We start from the raw sequence: 13,183 nt of genomic DNA on the forward strand, positions 1-13,183 counted from the left end.
AGTAACAGGCACTCTCTCCCCCAGTGAAAGGTACTCTCTCTCCCAGTAACAGGTACTCTCTCCCCCAGCAACAAGTACTCCCCCAGTAACAGGTACTCTCTCCCCCAGTAACAGGTACTCTCTCCCCCAGTAACAGGTACTCTCTCCCCCAGTAACAGGTACTCTCTCCCCCAGCAACAGGTACTCCCCCAGTAATAGGTACTCTCTCCCCCAGTAACAGGTACTCTCTCCCCCAGTAACAGCTACTCTCTCCCCCAGTAACAGGTAGTCTCTCCCCCAGTAACAGGTACTCTCTCCCCCAGTAACAGGTACTCACTCCCCTCGTAACAGGTACTCTCTCCACCAATAACAGGTACACTCTCCCCCAGTAACAGGTACTCTCTCCCCCAGTAACAGGCACTCTCTCCCCCAGTGAAAGGAACTCACTCTCCCAGTAACAGGTACTCTCTCCCCCAGTAACAGGTACTCTCTCCCCCAGTAACAGGTACTCTCTCCCAAAGTAACAGGTACTCTCTCCCCCTGTAACAGGTACTCTCTCCCCCAGTAAGAGGTGCTCTCTCCCCCAGGAACAGCTACTCTCTCCCCGAGTAACAGGTACTCACTCCCCCAGTAAAAGGTACTCTCTCCCCCAGTAACAGGTACTCTCTCCTCCAGTAACAGGTACTCTCTCACCCAGTAACAGGTACTCTCTCCCCCAGTAACAGATACTGTCTCTCCCAGAAACAGGTACTCTCTCTCCCAGTAACAGGTACTCTCTCCCCCAGTAACAGGTACACTCTCCCCCAGTAACAGGCACTCTCTCCCCTAGTAACAGGTACTCTCTCCCCCAGTAACAGGTACTCTCTCCCCCAGTAACAGGTACTCTCTCCCCCAGTAACAGGTACTCTCTCCCCCAGTAACAGGTACTCACTCCCCCAGTAACAGGTACTCTCTCCCCCAGTAACAGATGCTCTCTCTCCCAGTAACAGGTACTCTCTCCCCCAGTAACAGGTACTCTCTCCCCCAGTAAGAGGTACTCTCTCCCCCAGTAATAGGTACTCCCTCCCCCAGTAACAGGTACTCTCTCCCCCAGTAACAGGTACTCTCTCCCCCAGTAACAGATACACTCTCTCCAAGTAACAGGTACTCTCTCCCCCAGTAACAGGAACTCTCTCCCCCAGTAACAGGCACTCTCTCCCCCAGTAACAGGTACTCGCTCCCCCAGTAACAGGTACTCTCTCCCCCTGTAACAGGTACTCTCTCCCCCAGTAACAGGTACTCCCTCCCCCAGTAACAGGTATACTCTCTCCCAATAACAGGTACTCTCTCCCCCAGTAACAGGTACTCTCTCCCCCAGTAACAGGCACTCTTTCTCCCAGTAACAGGTACTCTCTCTCCCAGTAACAGGTACTCTCTCCCCCAGTAACAGGTCCTCCCTCCCCCAGTAACAGGAACTCTCTCTCCCAGTAACAGGTAATCTCTCTCTCCCAGTAACAGGTACTCTCTCCCCCAGTATCAGGTACTCTCTCCCAGTAACAGGTACTCTCTCTCCCAGTAATGGGTACTCTCTCCCCCAGTAACAGGTACTCTTTCCCCCAGTAACAGGTACACTCTCCCCCAGTAACAGGTACTGTCTCCCGCAGTAACAGGTACTCTCTCTCCCAGTAACTGGGAATCTCTCCCCCAGTAACAGGCACTCCCTCCCCCAGTAACAGGTACTCTCTCCCCCAGTAACAGGTACTCTCCCCCCCAGTAACAGGTACTCTCTCCCCCAGTAGCAGGTACTCTCTCCCCCAGTAAAATGTACTCTCTCCCCTAGTAACAGGTACTCTCTCCCCCAGTAACAGGTACTCTCTCCCCCAGTAACAGGTACTCTCTCCCCCAGTAACAGATACTCTCTCCCCCAGTAACAGGTACTCTCTCCGCCAGTAACAGGTACTCTCTCCCCCAGTAACAGGTACACTCTCCCCCAGTAACAGGTTCTCTCTCCCACAGTAACATGTACACTCTCCCCCAGTAACAGGTACTCTCTCCCCCAGTAACAGGTACTCTCTCCCCCAGTAACAGGTTCTCTCTCCCCCAGTAACAGGTACTCTCTCCCGCAGTAACAGGTACTCTCTCCCCCAGTAACAGGTACTCTCTCCCCCAGTAACAGGTACTCTCCCCCCTAGTAACAGGTACTCTCTCCCCGAGTAACAGGTACTCTCTCCCCCAGTAACAGGTACTCTCTCCCCCAGTAACAGGTACTCTCTCCCCCAGCAACAGGCACTCTCTCCCCCAGTAACAGGTACTCTCTCCCCCAGTAACAGGTGCTCTCTCCCCCAGTAACAGGTACTCTCTCCCCCAGTAACAGGTACTCTCTCCCCCAGTAACAGGTACTCTCTCCCCCAGTAACAGGTACTCTCTCCCCCAGTAACAGGTACACTCTCCCCCAGTAACAGGTTCTCTCTCCCCCATTAACAGGTACTCTCTCCCCCAGTAACAGTTACTCTCTCCCAGTAACAGGTACTCTCTCCCCCAGTATAAGGTACTCTCTCCGCCAGTAACAGGTACTCTCTCCCCAGTAACAGGTACTCTCTCCCCCAGTAAAAGGTACTCTCTCCCCCAGTAACAGGTACTCTCTCCCCCAGTAACAGGTACTCTCTCCCCCAGTAACAGGTACGCTCTCCCCCAGTAACAGGTTCTTTCTCCCCCAGTAACAGGTACTCTCTCCCCCAGTAACAGTTACTCTCTCCCAGTAAAAGGTACTCTCTCCCACAGTAACAGGTACTCTCTCCCCCAGTATTAGGTACACTCTCCCCAGTAACAGGTACGCTCTCCCCCAGTAACAGGTAATCTCTTCCTCAGTAACAGGTACTCTCTCCCCCAGTAACAGATTCTCATTCCACCAGTAACAGGTACTCTCTCGCCCATTAACAGGTACTCTCTCCCCCAGTAACAGGTACTCTCTTCCCCAGTAACAGGTACTCTCTCCCCCAGTAACAGGTACTCTCTCCACCAGTAACAGATACTCTCTCCCCCAGTAAGAGGTACTCTCTCCCCCAGTAACAGGTACTCTCTCCCCAATAACAGGTACTCTCTCTCCCAGTAACAGATACTCTCTCTCCCAGTAACAGGCACTCTCTCCCCAGTTACAGGTACTCTCTCCCCAATAACAGGTACTCTCTCCCCCAGTAACAAGTACTCTCTCCCCAGTAACAGGTACTCTCTCCCCCAGTAACAGTTACTCTCTCCCCCAGTAACAGGTAGTCTCTCCCCCAGTAATAGATACTCTCTCCCCCAGTAACAGGTACTCTCTTCCCCAGTAACAGGTACACTCTCTCCCAGTAACAGGTTCTCTCTCTCCCAGTAACAGGTACTCTCTCCCACAGTAACACGTACTCTCTCCCCCAGTATTAGGTACTCTCTCCCCAGTAACAGGTACTCTCTCCCCCAGTATCAGGTACTCTCTCCCCAGTAACAGGTACTCTCTCCCCCAGTAACAGGTAATCTCTCCCTCAGTGTCAGGTACTCTCTCCCCCAGTAACAGATTCTCTTTCCCCCAGTAAAAGGTACTCTCTCGCCCAGTAACAGGTACTCTCTCCCCCAGTAACAGGTGCTCTCTTCCCCAGTAACAGGTACTCTCTCCCCCAGTAACAGGTACTCCCTCCACCAGTAACAGATACTCTCTCCCCCAGTAACAGGTACTCTCTCCCCCAGTAACAGTTACTCTCTCCCCAATAACAGGCACTCTCTCCCCCAGCAACAGATACTCTCTCTCCCAGTAACAGGCACTCTCTCCCCAGTAACAGGTACTCTCTCCCCAATAACAGGTACTCTCTCCCCCAGTAACAGGTACTCTCTCCCCAGTAACAGGTACTCTTTCCCCCAGTAACAGTTACTCTCTCCCCCAGTAACAGGTACTCTCTCCCCCAGTAATAGATACTCTCTCCCCCAGTAACAGGTACTCTCTTCACCAGTAGCAGGTACTCTCTCCCCCTGTAACAGGGACTCTCTCCCCCAGTAACAGGTACTCCCTCCCCCAGTAACAGGTAAACTCTCTCCCAATAACAGGTACTCTCTCTCACCCAGTAACAGGTACTCTCTCCCCCAGTAACAGGCACTCTTTCTCCCAGTAACAGGTACTCTCTCTCCCAGTAACAGGTACTCTCTCCCCCAGTAACAGGTACTCCCTCCCCCTGTAACAGGTACTCTCTCTCCCAGTAACAGGTAATCTCTCTCTCCCAGTAACAGGTACTCTCTCCCCCAGTATCAGGTACTCTCTCCCAGTAACAGGTACTCTCTCTCCCAGTAACGGGCACTCTCTCACCCAGTAACAGGTACTATTTCCCCCAGTAACAGGTACACTCTCCCCCAGTAACAGGTACTCTCTCCCGCAGTAACAGGTACTCTCTCTCCCAGTAACAGGTAAACTCTCTCCCAATAACAGGTACTCTCTCTCACCCAGTAACAGGTACTCTCTCCCCCAGTAACAGGCACGCTTTCTCCCAGTAACAGGTACTCTCTCCCCCAGTAACAGGTACTCCCTCCCCCTGTAACAGGTACTCTCTCTCACCCAGTAACAGGTACTCTCTCCCCCAGTAACAGGCACGCTTTCTCCCAGTAACAGGTACTCTCTCCCCCAGTAACAGGTACTCCCTCCCCCAGTAACAGGTACTCTCTCTCCCAGTAACAGGTAATCTCTCTCTCCCAGTAACAGGTACTCTCTCCCCCAGTAACAGGTACTCTCTCCCCCAGTAACAGGTACTCCCTCCCCCTGTAACAGGTACTCTCTCTCCCAGTAACAGGTAATCTCTCTCTCCCAGTAACAGGCACACTCTCCCCCAGTAACAGGTACTCTCTCCCCTAGTAACAGGCACTCTCTCCCCCAGTAACTGGTACTCTCTCCCCCAGTAACAGGTACACTCTCCCCCAGTAACAGGTACTCTCTCCCCCAGTAACAGGTACTCAGTTCAGTTCAGTTCAGTTCAGTTCAGTTCAAATGCTTTATTGGCATGAAAGTTTACAGAGAACCATATTGCCAAAGCTTACATAGCAAAAAGGTACAGTTTTCCAACATTCTGTAGGTGTCAATCGATTTGACATTTGTTGGGTATATACAATATTACTTTTAAACAATATTAATTTTAAACAGTCTTTCTACTTCATTTGGTACGTTCAATATTAATTTTAAACAGTCTTACTTTTAAACAGTCCTCAGGTTGTGACATGTTGTTACATATTTAGCCCCAAGGTATGGTCTGTCTCCTTCTCCTAGGACTAATCTCAATTTTGACAGATCATCCAATTCCTTGAAATCTGGGGTTGTTTGGCTTAGCTTGTTGAATAATATGTTTCTTGATGTGTTGAATTTTTCGCATTTTAGGAGGAAATGCATTTCTGTTTCAACCTCGCCAGCCAGACATTGATCGCATATTCTATTCTCTCTAGGCTGCCAGGATTTCTTGTATCTGCCTTTTTCAATTTCCAGTTGGTGGTCGCTTAGTCTGTACCTGGTGAGGGTCTGTCTCTGTTTTGTGTCTCTGATGGTCGTGAGGTAGTCTGCCAGTTTATATTCTCTTTTTAGGGCCCGGTAACATTCTAATCTGCTTTGGCTTTCGGTTATTTTGTTCCAATGTTCCAGGTAGGTTTCTTTGCATTTTTTAATGATTTGGTTCACTCGGATTGGTGTTTGGACGGCTGTGTTGGTCTGGGGCTGGTCAGGGTCCGGCTGAGTACTTAGTTTCAGTAGCAGCTGACTCAGGGGACTCTTTTCTGGGTTTAGCTCTTGGGTCTGAAAGGCTTTGAAATGAAGGGTGTCTGGGGAGCTAGATTTGAGGTGATTTAGGAAGTTTAGTGCTCGTTTTTGGATGTTTATTATCAGTGGGTATCTGCCTAGTTCGGCTCTGCATGCATACTCACTCCCCCAGTAAAAGGTACTCTCTCCCCCAGTAACAGGTACTCTCTCCCCCAGTAACAGGTACTCACTCCCCCAGTAACAGGCACTCTCTCCCCCAGTAACAGGCACTCCCTCCCCCAGTAACAGGTACTCTCTCCCCTAGTAACAGGCACGCTCTCCCCCAGTAACAGGTACTCTCTCCCCTAGTAACAGGCACTCTCCCCCCCAGTAACAGGTACTCACTCCCCCAGTAACAGGTACACTCTCCCCCAGTAACAGGTACTCTCTCCCCCAGTAACAGGTACACTCTCCCCCAGAAACAGGTACACTCTCCCCCAGTAACAGGTACACTCTCCCCCAGTAACAGGTACTCTCTCCCCCAGTAACAGGCACTCCCTCCCCCAGTAACAGGTACACTCTCCCCCAGTAAGAGGTACACTCTCCCCCTGTAACAGGTACTCTCTCCCCCAGTAACAGGTACTCTCTCCCCTAGTAACAGGCACTCTCTCCCCCAGTAACAGGTACACTCTCCCCCAGTAACAGGTATTCTCTCCCCCAGTAACAGGTACACTCTCCCCCAGTAACAGGTACTCTCTCCCCCAGTAACTGGTACTCACTCCCCCAGTAACAGGTACACTCTCCCCCAGTAACTGGTACTCTCTCCCCCAGTAACAGGTACTCTCTCCCCCAGTAACAGGTACTCTCTCCCCCAGTAACAGGCACTCTCTCCCCCAGTAACAGGTACTCTCTCCCCTAGTAACAGGTACACTCTCCCCCAGTAAAAGGTACTTTCTCCCCCAATAACAGGCACTCTCTCCCCCAGTAACAGGTACTCTCTCCCCCCGTAACAGGTCCTCTATCCCCAGTAACAGGTACTCTCTCCCCCAGTAACAGGTACTCTCTCTCCCAGTAACAGGTACTCTCTCCCCCAGTAACAGGTACTCTCTCCCCCAGTAACAGGTACTCTCTCCCCCAGTAACAGGTACTCTCTCCCCCAGTAACAGGTACTCTCTCCCCCAGTAACAGGTAATCACTCCCCTAGTAACAGGTACTCTCTCCCCAGAAACAGGTACTCTCTCCCCCAGTAACAGGTACTCACTCCCCCAGTAACAGGTACTCTCTCCCCCAGTAACAGGTACTCTCTCCCCCAGTAACAGGTACTCTCTCCCCCAGCAACAGGTACTCTCTCCCCCAGCAACAGGTACTCCCCCAGTAACAGGTACTCTCTCCCCCAGTAACAGGTACTCTCTCCCCCAGTAACAGGTACTCTCTCCCCCAGTAACAGGTACACTCTCCCCCAGTAACAGGTACTCTCTCCCCCAGTAACAGGTACTCACTCCCCTAGTAACAGGTACTCTCTCCATCAGTAACAGGTACACTCTCCCCCAGTAACAGGTACTCTCTCCCCCAGTAACAGGCACTCTCTCCCCCAGTGAAAGGTACTCTCTCTCCCAGTAACAGGTACTCTCTCCCCCAGCAACAAGTACTCCCCCAGTAACAGGTACTCTCTCCCCCAGTAACAGGTACTCTCTCCCCCAGTAACAGGTACTCTCTCCCCCAGTAACAGGTACTCTCTCCCCCAGCAACAGGTACTCCCCCAGTAATAGGTACTCTCTCCCCCAGTAACAGGTACTCTCTCCCCCAGTAACAGCTACTCTCTCCCCCAGTAACAGGTAGTCTCTCCCCCAGTAACAGGTACTCTCTCCCCCAGTAACAGGTACTCACTCCCCTCGTAACAGGTACTCTCTCCACCAATAACAGGTACACTCTCCCCCAGTAACAGGTACTCTCTCCCCCAGTAACAGGCACTCTCTCCCCCAGTGAAAGGAACTCACTCTCCCAGTAACAGGTACTCTCTCCCCCAGTAACAGGTACTCTCTCCCCCAGTAACAGGTACTCTCTCCCAAAGTAACAGGTACTCTCTCCCCCTGTAACAGGTACTCTCTCCCCCAGTAAGAGGTGCTCTCTCCCCCAGGAACAGCTACTCTCTCCCCGAGTAACAGGTACTCACTCCCCCAGTAAAAGGTACTCTCTCCCCCAGTAACAGGTACTCTCTCCTCCAGTAACAGGTACTCTCTCACCCAGTAACAGGTACTCTCTCCCCCAGTAACAGATACTGTCTCTCCCAGAAACAGGTACTCTCTCTCCCAGTAACAGGTACTCTCTCCCCCAGTAACAGGTACACTCTCCCCCAGTAACAGGCACTCTCTCCCCTAGTAACAGGTACTCTCTCCCCCAGTAACAGGTACTCTCTCCCCCAGTAACAGGTACTCTCTCCCCCAGTAACAGGTACTCTCTCCCCCAGTAACAGGTACTCACTCCCCCAGTAACAGGTACTCTCTCCCCCAGTAACAGATGCTCTCTCTCCCAGTAACAGGTACTCTCTCCCCCAGTAACAGGTACTCTCTCCCCCAGTAAGAGGTACTCTCTCCCCCAGTAATAGGTACTCCCTCCCCCAGTAACAGGTACTCTCTCCCCCAGTAACAGGTACTCTCTCCCCCAGTAACAGATACACTCTCTCCAAGTAACAGGTACTCTCTCCCCCAGTAACAGGAACTCTCTCCCCCAGTAACAGGCACTCTCTCCCCCAGTAACAGGTACTCGCTCCCCCAGTAACAGGCACTCTCTCCCCCAGTAACAGGTACTCTCTCCCCCAGTAACAGTTACTCTCTCGCACAGTAACAGGTACTCTCTCCCCCAGTAACAGGTACTCAATCCCCTAGTAACAGGTACTCGCTCCCCAGAAACAGGTACTCACTCCCCCAGTAACAGGTACTCTCTCCCCAGAAACAGGTACTCTCTCCCCCAGTAACAGGTACTCTCTCCCCAGTAACAGGTATTCTCTCCCCCAGTAACAGGTACTCTCTCCCCCAGTAACAGGTACTCTCTCCCCCAGTAACAGGTACTCTCTCCCCCAGTAACAGGTACTCTCTCCCCCAGTAACAGGTACACTCTCCCCCAGTAAAAGGTACTCTCTCTCCCAGTAACAGGTACTCTCTCCCCCAGAAATAGGTACTCTCTCCGCCAGTAACAGGTACTCTCTCCCCCAGTAACAGGCACTCTCTCCCCAGTAACAGGTACTCTCTCCCCCAGTAACAGGTACTCACTCCCCCAGTAACAGGTACTCTCTCCCCCAGTAACAGGCACTATCTCCTCAGCAACAGGTACTCTCTCCCCCAGTAACAGGTGCTCTCTCCCCCAGTAACAGGTACTCTCGCCCCCAGTAACAGGTACTCTCTCCCCCAGAACCAGGTACTCTCTCCCCCAGTAACAGGTACTCTCTCCCCCAGTAACAGGTACTCTCTCCCCAGTAACAGGTACTCTCTCCGCCAGTAACAGTTACTCTCTCCCCCAGTAACAGGTACTCTCTCCCCCAGTAATGGATACTCTCTCCCCCAGTAACAGGTACTCTCTTCCCCAGTAACAGGTACTCTCTCCCCCTGTAACAGGTACTCTCTCCCCCAGTAACAGGTACTCCCTCCCCCAGTAACAGGTATACTCTCTCCCAATAACAGGTACTCTCTCCCCCAGTAACAGGTACTCTCTCCCCCAGTAACAGGCACTCTTTCTCCCAGTAACAGGTACTCTCTCTCCCAGTAACAGGTACTCTCTCCCCCAGTAACAGGTACTCCCTCCCCCAGTAAAAGGAACTCTCTCTCCCAGTAACAGGTAATCTCTCTCTCCCAGTAACAGGTACTCTCTCCCCCAGTATCAGGTACTCTCTCCCAGTAACAGGTACTCTCTCTCCCAGTAATGGGTACTCTCTCCCCCAGTAAACGTACTCTTTCCCCCAGTAACAGGTACACTCTCCCCCAGTAACAGTTACTGTCTCCCGCAGTAACAGGTACTCTCTCTCCCAGTAACTGGTAATCTCTCCCCCAGTAACAGGCACTCCCTCCCCCAGTAACAGGTACTCTCTCCCCCAGTAACAGGTACTCTCCCCCCCAGTAACAGGTACTCTCTCCCCCAGTAGCAGGTACTCTCTCCCCCAGTAAAATGTACTCTCTCCCCTAGTAACAGGTACTCTCTCCCCCAGTAACAGGTACTCTCTCCTCCAGTAACAGGTACTCTCTCACCCAGTAACAGGTACTCTCTCCCCCAGTAACAGATACTCTCTCTCCCAGAAACAGGTACTCTCTCTCCCAGTAACAGGTACTCTCTCCCCCAGTAACAGGTACACTCTCCCCCAGTAACAGGCACTCTCTCCCCTAGTAACAGGTACTCTCTCCCCCAGTAACAGGTACTCTCTCCCCCAGTAACAGGTACTCTCTCCCCCGGTAACAGGTACTCTCTCCCCCAGTAACAGGTACTCACTCCCCCAGTAACAGGTACTCTCTCCCCCAGTAAGAGGTACTCTCTCCCCCAGTAATAGGTACTCCCTCCCCCAGTAACAGGTACTCTCTCCCCCAGTAACAGGTACTCTCTCCCCCAGTAACAGATACACTCTCTCCAAGTAACAGGTACTCTCTCCCCCAGTAACAGGTACTCTCTCCCCCAGTAACAGGCACTCTCTCCCCCAGTAACAGGTACTCGCTCCCCCAGTAACAGGCACTCTCTCCCCCAGTAACAGGTACTCTCTCCCCCAGTAACAGTTACTCTCTCGCCCAGTAACAGGTACTCTCTCCCCCAGTAACAGGTACTCACTCCCCTAGTAACAGGTACTCGCTCCCCAGAAACAGGTACTCACTCCCCCAGTAACAGGTACTCTCTCCCCAGAAACAGGTACTCTCTCCCCCAGTAACAGGTACTCTCTCCCCAGTAACAGGTATTCTCTCCCCCAGTAACAGGTACTCTCTCCCCCAGTAACAGGTACTCTCTCCCCCAGTAACAGGTACTCTCTCCCCCAGTAACAGGTACTCTCTCCCCCAGTAACAGGTACACTCTCCCCCAGTAAAAGGTACTCTCTCTCCCAGTAACAGGTACTCTCTCCCCCAGAAATAGGTACTCTCTCCGCCAGTAACAGGTACTCTCTCCCCCAGTAACAGGCACTCTCTCCCCAGTAACAGGTACTCTCTCCCCCAGTAACAGGTACTCACTCCCCCAGTAACAGGTACTCTCTCCCCCAGTAACAGGCACTATCTCCTCAGCAACAGGTACTCTCTCCCCCAGTAACAGGTGCTCTCTCCCCCAGTAACAGGTACTCTCGCCCCCAGTAACAGGTACTCTCTCCCCCAGAACCAGGTACTCTCTCCCCCAGTAACAGGTACTCTCTCCCCCAGTAACAGGTACTCTCTCCCCAGTAACAGGTACTCTCTCCGCCAGTAACAGTTACTCTCTCCCCCAGTAACAGGTACTCTCTCCCCCAGTAATGGATACTCTCTCCCCCAGTAACAGGTACTCTCTTCCCCAGTAACAGGTACTCTCTCCCCCTGTAACAGGTACTCTCTCCCCCAGTAACAGGTACTCCCTCCCCCAGTAACAGGTATACTCTCTCCCAATAACAGGTACTCTCTCCCCCAGTAACAGGTACTCTCTCCCCCAGTAACAGGCACTCTTTCTCCCAGTAACAGGTAATCTCTCCCAGTAACAGGTAGTCTCTCCCCCAGTAACAGGTACTCCCTCCCCCAGTAAAAGGAACTCTCTCTCCCAGTAACAGGTAATCTCTCTCTCCCAGTAACAGGTACTCTCTCCCCCAGTATCAGGTACTCTCTCCCAGTAACAGGTACTCTCTCTCCCAGTAATGGGTACTCTCTCCCCCAGTAACAGGTACTCTTTCCCCCAGTAACAGGTACACTCTCCCCCAGTAACAGGTACTGTCTCCCGCAGTAACAGGTACTCTCTCTCCCAGTAACTGGTAATCTCTCCCCCAGTAACAGGCACTCCCTCCCCCAGTAACAGGTACTCTCTCCCCCAGTAACAGGTACTCTCCCCCCCAGTAACAGGTACTCTCTCCCCCAGTAGCAGGTACTCTCTCCCCCAGTAAAATGTACTCTCTCCCCTAGTAACAGGTACTCTCTCCCCCAGTAACAGGTACTCTCTACCCCAGTAACAGGTACTCTCTCCCCCAGTAACAGATACTCTCTCCCCCAGTAACAGGTACTCTCTCCGCCAGTAACAGGTACTCTCTCCCCCAGTAACAGGTACACTCTCCCCCAGTAACAGGTTCTCTCTCCCACAGTAACATGTACACTCTCCCCCAGTAACAGGTACTCTCTCCCCCAGTAACAGGTACTCTCTCCCCCAGTAACAGGTTCTCTCTCCCCCAGTAACAGGTACTCTCTCCCGCAGTAACAGGTACTCTCTCCCCCAGTAACAGGTACTCTCTCCCCCAGTAACAGGTACTCTCCCCCCTAGTAACAGGTACTCTCTCCCCGAGTAACAGGTACTCTCTCCCCCAGTAACAGGTACTCTCTCCCCCAGTAACAGGTACTCTCTCCCCCAGCAACAGGCACTCTCTCCCCCAGTAACAGGTACTCTCTCCCCCAGTAACAGGTGCTCTCTCCCCCAGTAACAGGTACTCTCTCCCCCAGTAACAGGTACTCTCTCCCCCAGTAACAGGTACACTCTCCCCCAGTAACAGGTTCTCTCTCCCCCATTAACAGGTACTCTCTCCCCCAGTAACAGTTACTCTCTCCCAGTAACAGGTACTCTCTCCCCCAGTATAAGGTACTCTCTCCGCCAGTAACAGGTACTCTCTCCCCAGTAACAGGTACTCTCTCCCCCAGTAAAAGGTACTCTCTCCCCCAGTAACAGGTACTCTCTCCCCCAGTAACAGGTACTCTCTCCCCCAGTAACAGGTACGCTCTCCCCCAGTAACAGGTTCTTTCTCCCCCAGTAACAGGTACTCTCACCCCCAGTAACAGTTACTCTCTCCCAGTAAAAGGTACTCTCTCCCACAGTAACAGGTACTCTCTCCCCCAGTATTAGGTACACTCTCCCCAGTAACAGGTACGCTCTTCCCCAGTAACAGGTACTCTCCACCCAGTAACAGGTACTCTCTCCCCCAGTAACAGGTAATCTCTTCCTCAGTAACAGGTACTCTCTCCCCCAGTAACAGATTCTCATTCCACCAGTAACAGGTACTCTCTCGCCCATTAACAGGTACTCTCTCCCCCAGTAACAGGTACTCTCTTCCCCAGTAACAGGTACTCTCTCCCCCAGTAACAGGTACTCTCTCCACCAGTAACAGATACTCTCTCCCCCAGTAAGAGGTACTCTCTCCCCCAGTAACAGGTACTCTCTCCCCAATAACAGGTACTCTCTCTCCCAGTAACAGATACTCTCTCTTCCAGTAACAGGCACTCTCTCCCCAGTTACAGGTACTCTCTCCCCAATAACAGGTACTCTCTCCCCCAGTAACAGGTACTCTCTCCCCAGTAACAGGTA

Source organism: Somniosus microcephalus, chromosome 23 (assembly GCF_052327205.1).
Source record: "Somniosus microcephalus isolate GS21.2 chromosome 23, FLI_Smic_1.0, whole genome shotgun sequence".
NCBI lineage: Eukaryota > Metazoa > Chordata > Chondrichthyes > Squaliformes > Somniosidae > Somniosus > Somniosus microcephalus.